The 8119-nt window shown below is 39.6% G+C and overlaps 1 long non-coding RNA gene across 8 annotated transcripts in view; it reads left to right on the top strand.

Moving 5' to 3' along the window:
* Positions 1-4642: 4642 nt before the first annotated feature.
* Positions 4643-8119, top strand: part of LOC140635956 (uncharacterized) — a 52825-nt gene continuing 49348 nt past the window's right edge. For all 8 annotated transcript variants that reach the window (XR_012033312.1, XR_012033318.1, XR_012033319.1 and 5 more), the window contains exon 1: positions 4643-5133. This is a non-coding gene — a long non-coding RNA (uncharacterized lncRNA). The remainder of the gene's footprint in view (positions 5134-8119) is intronic.

Genomic DNA, 8119 nt, shown 5'->3' with positions numbered 1-8119 from the left:
CATGTGGGGAGCCTGATGCAGGACTTGATCCCAGGACACTGGGACCACGACCTGAGCCAAAGGCAGATGCTCAACCACTAAGCCTCCCAGATGCCTCTCCATACCTTAATCTTTAATGTTTTATCTATAAGTTAATTCCAGAAGTTAAGGATCAATGAAAGTTAAACTTTATGTAAATCTTGTTTATTTCACATCCAATTAGTATAGCCTATCCTAGGTCCTTTTTAAAATTTATCTTGGAGTGTCTTATTGCCTTTGTTTCTTGTACTGTCAGTATTTATTTCATTCTTCAGACCATCCAGCACCTTTTAAATGTGACTTTTCCCTCGAACCATAATTCTATAAGGCAGGTATTCTTATTGTCCCCATTTTACTGAAGGGCCGAAGAAACTGAAGTAGAGAACAGGATCTTCCTAAGATCGCACAAACAGCCAGAGCCAGATGTCGAATCCAGATAGGCTAGCTCTCAAGTCTGTGTGCTGAGCCACCGTGTTATGCTGCTTCTCATTCACTATACAGTCAGCAATTAGCATTGGTTCAGACCAGTGTGAGGACCTTGAGAGAAAAGAGAGCATTGCATGTTCCAGAACTGCAAGTGAAAAAAAAGTCTCGTGTGGCTGTGGAGACAAGTGTCAAGAAACAAGACACTGGCTGGAATGTGGAGTGATTGAAAAGACATGATGAGTATTTTGTTTTTAGAGATTTATTTATTTACTTACTTATTTGAGAAAGAGAGAGTGTGTGCATGAGCAGGGGGAGGGGCAGAGGGAGAGAGAAGGGAAGCAGTCCCCTCGCTGAGCATGGAGCCCCATGTGGGGCTCCATCTCAGGACCCCAAGACCATGACCTGAGCCAAAACCAAGAGGCAGACGCTTAACTGACTGAGCACCCAGGGGCCCCATGATGAGTATTTTGAACAGCATCGTAAGGCTAAAGAGAAGCCACAGGGTTTTAAGCAGAAGACTCACAATTTGATTGGCAAATATAGTAGTTATACCTCATATCAAAATTCTCTTTGACCTCTTTGTTACCAGATCCATTGGGTACTTTTCTGTTCTTTTTTTTTTTTTTAAGATTTTTATTTATTTATTCATGACAGATGCACAGAGAGAGAGAGAGAGGCAGAGACCCAGGCAGAGGGAGAAGCAGGCCCCATGCAGGGAGCCTGATGTGGGACTAGATCCCGGGACTCCAGGATTGCGCTCTGGGCCAAAGGCAGGTGCTAAACCACTGAGCCATCCAGGGATCCCCTACTTTTCTGTTCTTATTTTACTCCATCTTTACATGTGACTTCCCCACCCCCAAAACTCTTTAATGGCTTTCCTTTTCATTTGGAATAAAATTCAAACTTCTTTCCATGGACCACCAGGTCCTTCAGATCACACAGCTAATACTTGGAAGACCTAAATTTAGTATTTTTAAAAGATAACTTTGGCTAATTAGGGAAAAATGGATAGCAGTGTTTCCTCTTTCCCTTTTTTTTTTTTTTCCAAAGATTTTATTTACTTATTCATGAGAGATACAGAGAGAGAGAGGCCAAGGGAGAAGCAGGCTCTATGCAGGGAGCCTGATGTGGAACTCGATCCCGGGACCCCAGAATCACACCCTGGGCTGAAGGTGGCGCTAAACCACTGAGCCACCTGGGCTGCCTGTGTGTTCCTCTTTCTTAAACCACTTCCTTTTCAGCTTCTACAATACCTTCTTCTTCTGGTTTTTCTCCTACCTATCTGACAGTTCCTTCTTAGTCTTCATTGCTAATTTATCCTCCACTGTTCAGTCTCTAAATGTACCAGTTCCTGAGACTCATCCCCATGTCCACTTCTCTTACTATATTCCCACTCTCTTCCATTTTTCTGGCTATAAATACCATCTTCTACTGCTGAGTCCCAAATTTATTTGATTAGCCCAAATTCTTCTGCTGAGCTCCAGATCTATGTACACAAGTGCTTACTTAATGCTCTGCTTGAATGTATTGGACACATCTCAAAATTAATATACCCAAAGTGAAATCTTTTATTGCTTCCTTTAACTAATTCCTTTCCCCATCTTCCATAATTTTCAATTATTCTTTCCTTTACTACCCACATCCAATTCATCAGAAAATCTTGTCAATTAAATCTACGAGATATTTCAAGAATTCATCCACCTCTCATCACTGCTTTCACCGCAGCCCAGCCTCCCTCACCTCCCATCTGTACCACTGCTAAAGCCTCCTCATTACTGTAGTCTCTTTGATTCCACTAGTGCTCCCTGTAATCCATTTTTCCACACAGCAGTCAAAGAAACCTTGAAAAGGGTGAGTCATTGCATGTGACTTCCCCACCCCCAAAACTCCTTAATGGCTTTCCTTTTCATTTGGAATAAAATTCAAACTTCTTTCCATGGACCACCAGGTCCTTCAGATCACACAGCTAATACTTGGAAGACCTAAATTTAGTATTTTTAAAAGATAACTTTGGCTAATTAGGGAAAAATGGATTGAAAGTGGCCAAGATGTGGATACCAGAAGGCCACTAAAGGAAACTTTTGTAAAAATCCAGGCTACCTATTATGATGGCCTGACTGTGGCATTAACAGTGACAATGGAGAGCAAAAATGGACAGATCGAGATATATTTATTTTTTTATTGATACAAATGTACTGTCATGAAAAATACCCACAATTAAAGAAAAGAGAAGAAACCACGATTAGAGATTAAGGAAAAGAAAATTGCAGAATAATACATATGGCTTGATCCCATTATGGCATTGAGTTGGAGGTAACCAAGTTATCCAAGTAAATATCAAGTACCCAGTTGTTTATACAGGTCTGAATACACAGATGATCACTATTTTTGAAATATAAATGTAAAGATGATAAATGAAGTCAAGAGGTTAGATACCCGTTGCTAAGAGAAAAGAGAAGCAGGTTTGGGACAGTGCCAATGAATCATGCCAATGTTCTAGAGCAAGGTGAGCTTTTCTGATTCACTGTAATATTGTCCACATACTTGGAGTTTTAATCTTTGCTAGTATGGAAGGAAAAGGGGGGGCTCTCACTGTTTTAATTCATAGCTCTTTGATTACTTTTTCTAAAAAGATTTATTTATTTCTTTGAAAGAGAGCAAGTGATGAGGGGCAGAGGGAGACAATCTTTAAGCTGACTCCCCACCTACTCGGGGCTCTATCCCATGACCCGTGAGATCATGACCTGAGCCAAAACCAACAGTCAGAGGCTTAACCAACTGAGCCACTCAGGTACCCCAATAGTTCTTTGATTACTTATAAAATTATATATATAGTTTTTCCCCATATTTATCAATAATTGATACACATTTTCACCATAGAACCATTTTTTTTTCTGTCCTGGTTCTTAAATTGTTATGCACGATTTTTATGAGCTAAGAGGGAAATACACATGACTGTAGTACCCCAAGTATAGATCAGCTCAATCTTAGACAGATGAATATCTTTTTATTTAGACTTACCAAGCTAAAAGGTGACATGTGTCACTGGCAAGACAAATATGAAATGGCAAGTGTGATGAACGTGAAATACGAAGTGTGAAATTACACATTTGTAAAGGACAGTGGGACTATTTCTGAGGCTTCCTGATCATGTCTCTTAATTGAAAAACATAATTAGGGATCCCTGGGTGGCGCAGAGGTTTGGCGCCTGCCTTTGGCCCAGGGCGCGATCCTGGAGACCCGGGATCGAATCCCACATCGGGCTCCCGGTGCATGGAGCCTGCTTCTCCCTCTGCCTGTGTCTCTGCCTCTCTCTCTCTCTCTCTCTGTGACTATCATAAATAAATAAAAATTAAAAAAAAAAAAAAGAAAAACATAATTAAGTGCTGTCTTGAAATGAGGAGATTTTACTAAGCAATCTGAATCCCTGTAACTCAGAACTTCTCAGGTCACAACATAATGTGATCACTTCGCCACATAGAATCATCCACTTTTTAAAACGAAAGAAACATGGAGGCCCCTGTGTTCATTCAGTATATTTAAAATGCATGTTTTGTACTGTATTTTGTTCCTTACAGGTTAGGAATTATTGTATTTTGTGTTGTGCATAATAAAGTACTTCATGTTGCCTGACACATAATAGTCTTTGGATAAAATATTTAATAAACTCTCTCCCCCACCAACATATTCCATTTTGTAAATATGGAAGAAAACTGAGAACCACAAAGGTAAGCACTTTCACAAGCTCACTCAGATAAGTGAACAGTCTGTTGGTTTGATAAATATGACCACTAGTTCAATCTGAAAATAGAGAAGTAGTTTTGGACAAAACATTTAGCCAAAAGTGACATTCTAAGAGTAGCTACCCAATGATGGGCAACTCCAATAGTAAACTTTCTCCCCCCCACCCCCCTGCCCCATCGCCTCTGTTGTATTGTGACTGGTTCCACTCCTCTGAGTCAACCAGACAACCCTTGTCTCGAGATAGATTAAAGGTAAAGACAAACAAATACTCAATATTCAGCTTTTCAACTCCAAAAATAGGTCTTTGAAATCTGAAACAATGGGAAAGCCAGTTTATCCCATTCAAAATGAAGGTGATTAAATCATACTGCAGTGAGGAAAATCATGAGGGAGTGATTTATTGCCTCACAAAGGGAGAGGCAGTTATTCCAGTGGGGGGGGGGGGGCGCGGGGGGTGTTGCGAGATCTGGGGATAAAGGAAAAGGGTAGGGTTAGAGGTAGGTGTACATGGGATCAGGATTCTGAACTGCCTTCTGTCTTGTGGCTGAGAATGCTGGAAGTGTGTGTGTCGTTAAAGATTGTGATATAGATTTCCTGTCCAGAGCACAGGAGTTTGTTCCTACCTCCCTGCTTGGAGCTCTGGGAAGAGAGGACCTCAAAATCCCACACTACCAATCGGTATAGACCCAGTGAAGTATAAACAGTGGTATGGCAGGGCCGTGGAGAGAGAAGGTGCTGAAATTCTGTGGGGGTCAAGGGCAGGGTGCCCCCAAATGGGCCACTTTGTCATAAAGATTATTTTGAGTTGAAAGAAATGAAGACCCAGCAGATTCAGGAAGTCCTTTACTTCCCCCCAACAACTCCCTACAAAGAATTTGGATGAAAGACTGGCTCCAGGAAGAGAGCTCACCGCTGATACCTACACTGTGATCTGAAGTAGGTCAGGTAAGAACCTAGGAAGGCCTATTTGATCAAAGTCCTCTTTGGCCCATTGTTTCTGGATGGCCCAGCAAACATTTGTTTACCAAACATTTACTCTTTTTCATCTTCCTAAAGATTGTATTCCTCCCTTTGAAGTCCCAGACCCCTCTCCCCTTTCTTTAGTTCAGGATGACATCTAGACCTCATTTGGTGTGACTGTCCTTGGAATGTGGACATCTATGTGGACTCCCCGTACATATATTACTAAATTCGATTTTCTCCTGTTAATATGTGTCATGTCAATCTGATTCTTAGTCTGCCAAGATGGGCCGTTCAGGGAACAATTCTTGCTCCTTGACAATTGCCCACGTTGGACAGCATGCGTACCTGCTGCAAGCCGCTCAAACCTGAACTCCAACCCTTGGGAGACTGGAGAGTTGAAAGACCAGTGAGGGAAAGAGATCAGAGTCTGGATAAGGAGGTGGGTTGCCAGAAAAAATACAGAATGCCCAGTTACATTTGAATTTCAGATAAACAACACATAATATTTTAGCATATTGTACATAATACTAAACAAATGTTCCTACCTGAAATTCAAATGTAATTGGGCATCCATATTTTTATTTACTAAATCTGGCAACTCTAGTGCAAAACCAGGTGCCAGGCTGATATATCGTTATTATTCTTAAAGTCAGGAGTGACTTAAATTTTGGTGGCTGGAAAAATTACTGTGTCTATACTGGGTTGGACAGCAGATCATGCTTTGAATTAAAATTCCTGCTCACCAGCAAATTTATTATTTACCTTTTCCGTGTTTCAAATATTTAAATTTTTGCCATTGCATATGTCTGCCCCAGTGACAGTAAGAGCCCATGTTTTGTAAAATGATAGATGATATTGAGATGTAAGTTCATATTCACCATTAGAAAAAAACAGAACTTTTTAACTTCACTGGTTGACCCTTTTAAATTATAAAAACATAAAATCTTCTTAACAATATTTTATGAGATTTGGACTCCTAACCCAGCTAGTTACTAATTACCAGAAAATACTTGACCTAGGGGTCACTGTTATTATTGAAAGTGGCTTAAAATTCATAACATAAATATTACATAATCAATGTTTTATGTGTTGAAATGTGAGAAGTTGAATGGTCATTTGCCAACAGATTCTGTTCTGCTTGTACTTCTCGTCATTTTTTAAAAAGTAGTTTAAAGAGTAGGCGAGTAACCAATCGGAAAGCCAGCTTTGACTCTCAACATTCCACTAGGTTTATAATATACAATAAACCTCAGGGCTACCACTTTTCACTAGCCCTGCAAATTAGGCTGTCTACATCGGGGTTGGAAACCAAGCCAAGACTTGAGTGTTAAAAGAAGTTAAAATGGTCTCTATTTAATCCATAATTTCTGCAATCCAGACCTCACCACTCTTAGGAGTAAAAAATGAGGAAGGTTTTAGCACAGACCAGTTTTGTGAGGAATTTACACTGTGAGGAATTTGACAGTGATGAGTGAGCTCTGCTGTCTCAGAGACTGATTTCTTTGGTGGGGTGCCAGTGGTCAAAGTCCCTGGTATTTAAAGCCCTGGAATTTGAGCCTTCTGTATTTTGTGCTCTCCGTGAAGATGCGTGAAAAGTTTTCATTCAGGGCTGCTCGGACAGAGGGCAGAATTTATTAGTGGCGAGTTGAGTTTATTCTTAACAGAATATATATTTGATGGCAACTTTTAACTTTCTACGTCTTGATTCTACTCCACCACCCATTGCAAGACACACTGGATTTTAAGGCAGCTTTGGGGGATGGAACAAGAAAGTAATATTCATTGTATCTATATTATAATGTACAAGTAATAACCCACATGAAATAAGTATATTGAGTGTAAATATATTCTAGTTTATAAGTTTAAATTTCTATGTAAATTGTTACTAAATTTTTACGATAATACTACATTTTAAAATATTTTAAACCTAAATGTATTACATTTATTCTTTTGTTCAATTAGTGTTTTTTTTAAGTATTTATTTATTTATATTAGAGAGAGAGAGAGAACATGAGCAGGGTGAGGGGCAGAGGGAGAAACAGACCCCCTGCTGTGGAGGGAGCAGGGTGTGGGGCTCCATCCTGGGACTCCAGAATCATGACCTGAGCCAAAGGCAGGTTCTTAACCGACTGAGCCACCCAGGTGTCCTTCAACTAGTATTTATTGAGATCCTACTTTTGCCGAGATGCTGTCTTAACAGGACACACGAGGATCTTACATCCTATCCTATTAAATAAAAAAGAAATGTCTTACAATTGGAGACATACAGTACCTCAAGTGAGTTATTTAGAATTAGTAGGCTCAGTCACACATCCGTGGAAATGAAGATAATTGAATTTGAAGATTATGCTTACTTTGGGCTAGCTGATAAGTGTGGCTACCTATCCTTCATCATTTTTATCATTTTAGCAAAATTGTAATATGCGGGGGGGGGGGTTGTTTGTCTGCCAATCAAAATCATTGACTCTCTTGTTTTAAAAAAAAATCTAGACTGAGCCACGTGAATATAGTTTGGGGGCAACCTTCATTAGGAGCTGCAGAGAGAATTAAAGATGACACATTAGTTTCTAGTTAAAAATTGCTAAATACCTTCGTTTCTTATCCTAGAATCATCTCAGGTAGCTTCGTAGAGAAATGGAAGTATATAAAAGCAGTTTGTGTGTTTTGATGTAGCCCCTTAAATCTTGTTATCACCTTTTCTATTAACTTCTATTTGCTTGCCAATTCCCTCATTTGAAAGGACTTTCAAGTTGCTGATTTTGTGAGAAATGAGGAATAGTCATTGCCAGCGCTATCCTTTTTTCTACAATTAGTATTTCTAATCACATTAGACATGTTTTCAGTATCTAGAGAGGATGCCTGCTGCCTACAGCTATCATGAACCATTAACTTTAATTAAAATTTACAAGTCTAATGTTGTTACATCTGCTAAATGCATTAACTTCCATGTTAATTACCAAAATGTTAA

The sequence above is a fragment of the Canis lupus genome, chromosome 6 (assembly GCF_048164855.1).
Source record: "Canis lupus baileyi chromosome 6, mCanLup2.hap1, whole genome shotgun sequence".
Taxonomy (NCBI): Eukaryota; Metazoa; Chordata; class Mammalia; order Carnivora; family Canidae; genus Canis; species Canis lupus.
This window is presented reverse-complemented; position numbering and strand designations above follow the sequence as displayed.